The sequence below is a fragment of the Eubalaena glacialis genome, chromosome 4 (genome assembly GCF_028564815.1).
Source record: "Eubalaena glacialis isolate mEubGla1 chromosome 4, mEubGla1.1.hap2.+ XY, whole genome shotgun sequence".
NCBI classification, from domain to species: domain Eukaryota; kingdom Metazoa; phylum Chordata; class Mammalia; order Artiodactyla; family Balaenidae; genus Eubalaena; species Eubalaena glacialis.
This window is the reverse complement of record NC_083719.1, coordinates 35,400,508-35,404,151: the sequence shown is the minus strand read 5'-3', so window position 1 is coordinate 35,404,151 and position 3,644 is coordinate 35,400,508.

Below are 3,644 nucleotides of genomic sequence, written 5' to 3'. Positions count from 1 at the left end.
TCAATTAAATCTATCTGGACTATTGTGTCATTTAAAACTTGTGTTTCCTTATTAATTTTCTGTTTGGATGATCTGTCCATTGGTGTAAGTGAGGTGTTAAATTCCCCCACTATTAATGTGTTACTGTCGATTTCCTCTTTTTTTTTTTCTTCTAAAACTTGGGAAATGCTTATTATGTGTAAAGTACCATTCAAAGTGTTTTTTTGTTTTTTAAAAATTTATTTATTTATTTATTTATTTATAGCTGTGTTGGGTTTTCATTTCTGTGCGAGGGCTTTCTCTAGTTGTGGCAAGCGAGGGCCACTCCTCATCGCGGTGTGCGGGCCTCTCACTATCACAGACTCTCTTGTTGCGGAGCACAGGCTCCAGAGGTACAGGCTCAGCAACTGTGGCTCATGGGCCCAGCCGCTCCGTGGCATGTGGGATCCCCCCAGACCAGGGCTCGAACCCGTGTCCCCTGCATTGGCAGGCAGATTCTCAACCACTGTGCCACCAGGGAAGCCCGATTTCCTCTTTTATAGCTGTTAGCAGGTGTCTTATGTATTGAGGTGCTCCTATGTTGGGTGCATGTATATTTATAATTGTTATATTTTCTTCTTGGATTGATCCCTTGATCATTATGTAGTGACTTTCCTTGTCTCTTGTAACATTCTTTATTTTAAAGTCTATTTTATCTGATATGAGTATTGCTACTCCAGCTTTCTTTTGATTTCCATTTGCATGGAATATCTTTTTCCATCCCCTCACTTTCATTCTGTATGTGTCCCTAGGTCTGAAGTGGGTCTCTTGTAGACAGCACATATATGGGTCTTGTTTTTGTATCCATTCAGCGAGCCTGTGTCTTTTGGTTGGAGCATTTAATCCATTCATGTTTAAGGTAATTATCGATATGTATGTTCCTATTACCATTTTCTTAATTGTTTTGGGTTTGTTTTTGTAGGTCCTTTTCTTCTCTTGTGTTTCTCACTTAGAGAAGCTCCTTTAGCATTTGTTGTAGAGCTGGTATGGTGATGCTGAATTCTCTCAGCTTCTGCTTGTCTGCAAAGCTTTTGATTTCTCCATCGAATCTGAATTAGATCTTTGCTGGGTAGAGTAATCTTGGTTGTAGGTTCTTCCCTTTTATCACTTTAAATATATCATGCCACTCCCTTCTGGCTTGTAGACTTTCTACTGAGAAATCAGCTATTAACCTTATGGGAGTTCCTTTGTATGTTATTTGTCATTTTTCCCTTGCTGCTTTCAATAATTTTTCTTTGTCTTTAATTTTTGTCAATTTGATTACTATGTGTCTCGGCATGTTTCTCCTTGGGTTTATCCTGTATGGGATTCTCTGCACTTCCTGGACTTGGATGGCTATTTCCTTTCCCATGTTAGGGAATTTTTCAACTATAATCGTTTCAAATATCTTCTCGGGTGCTTTCTCTCTCTCTTCTCCTTCTGGGACTCCTATAATGTGAATGTTGTTGTGTTTAATATTGTTCCAGAGGTCTCTTAGGATGTCTTCATTTCTTTTCATTCTTTTTTCTTTATTCTGTTCCAGAGCAGTGAATTCCACCATTCTGTCTTCCAGGTCACGTATCCGTTCTTCTGCCTCAGTTATTCTGCTATTGATTCCTTCTAGTGTATTTTTAATTTCAGTTATTGTATTGTTCATCTCTGTTTGTTTGTTCTTTAATTTTTCTAGGTCTTTTTGTTAAACATTTCTTGCATCTTCTCGATCTTTGCCTCCATTCTTTTTCCGAGGTCCAGGATCATCTTCACTATCATTATTCTGAATTCTTTTTCTGGAAGGTTGCCTATCGCCACTTCGTTTAGTTGTTTTTCTGGGGTTTTATCTTGTTCCTTCATCTGGTACATAGCCCTCTGCCTTTTCATCTTGTCTATGTTTCTGTGAATGTGGTTTTTGTTCCACAGGCTGCATGATTGTAGTTCTTCTTGCTTCTGCTGTCTGCCCTCTGTTGGATTAGGCTATCTAAGAGGCTTGTGCAAGTTTCCTGATGGGAGGGACTAGTGGTGGGTAGACCTGGCTTTTGCTCTGGTGGGCAGAGCTGAGTAAAACTTTAATCCGCTTGTCTGCTGATGGGTGTGGCTGAGTTTCCTCTGTGTTGGTTGTTTGGCCTGAGGCGACCCAACACTGAAGCCTACCCGGGATCTTTGGTGGGGCTAATGGCGGACTCTGGGAGGTATCACGCCAAGGAGTACTTCCCAGAACTTCTGCTGCCAGTGTCCTTGTCCCCACAGTGAGCCACATCCATCCTCACTTCTGCAGGAGACCCCCCAACACTAGCAGGTAGGTCTGGTTCAGTCTCCTATGGGGTCACTGCTCCTTCCCCTGGGTCCCGATGCACACACTACTTTGTGTGTGTCCTCCAAGAGTGGAGTCTCTGTTTCCCCCAGTCCTGTCAAAGTCCTGTAATCAAATCCTGCTAGCCTTCAAAGTCTGATTCTCTAGGAATTCCTCCTCCCGTTACTGGACCCCCAGGTTGGGAAGCCTGACATGGGGCTCAGAACCTTCACTCTAGTAGATGGACTTCTGTGTATAAGTGTTTTCCAGTTTGTGAGTCACCCACCCAGCAGTTATGGGATTTGATTTTATTGTGATTGCACCCCTCCTACCATCTCATTGTGGCTTCTCCTTTGTCTTTGGATGTGGGGTATCTTTTTTGGTGAGTTCCAGTGTCTTCCTGTCGATGATTGTTCAGCAGTCAGTTGTGATTCCAGTGCTCTTGCAAGAGGGAGTGAGAGCACGTCCTTCTACTCCGCCATCTTGAACCAATCTCCTCTCGCTGTGAAGGATCTTATATGTGAAATCATCATTCTCACATAACAATGACTGTCGAAGAAGGAAAAACCCCTTTTAGGTTTTTTGAAATAAAGAAGAGTCATTAAGCTATTGAAAGTGTACAAAGTCAGAATTAATGAAATAACAGTTGAGACTGATAATTTTCTAGGATACTGGTAGTATGGTCAATTATTTGATGGAAAAGCCATTTCAACCTAGAATTGCATGAAACTCAGATAAAAGAAACCTGAGCCATAAAATAGCTAAGAAGGAAACCTGAACTTACCACAGAAGCAGTTGCATAAGCCATGCAAGGCCAAAGGTTTTACCAATGCTTATGTACAGAAACTGGAAGTTAATGGAAGTTAATACCTGAACCCCAGCTATTATCTATATTTCATTCTATATAATGTCATATTTAGTAAAATGAATATAATTCTTGTTTCAATCATTCTTATCTAACCCTCCTGTCTTTTTAAGGAACCCAGTTGGAGAACCCTTGTGGATATTATTTTAGGAAGGCATCTGTGGCAGTCATGGAAATGCTAAGATCTCCCTTCCAGAGAACTTGTGCAAGTACTGGGGTTGGCAGACTACCTCCAGAGGCCCAACCTTTGGATCCGCCACAATGTTCATGCCAAGGCTGCACTTTCTTCAGGTTTCACCCAGCCAGTGACTGGCTACTAGGGCTGGGCCATTTCTGCCCAACACCAGACTCTTCTAAAGGGCAGTCTCTACTTTGTGGCTCCCCATCGACCTGACTGACGCAGTGTCAGAGCTGTAGTATAGTCTGAAGCTCTTCCTATTCAATACATCATCATCCTTCCTTCCTTCTCTCTTTACAGAGGTGCTAGACCTTCAT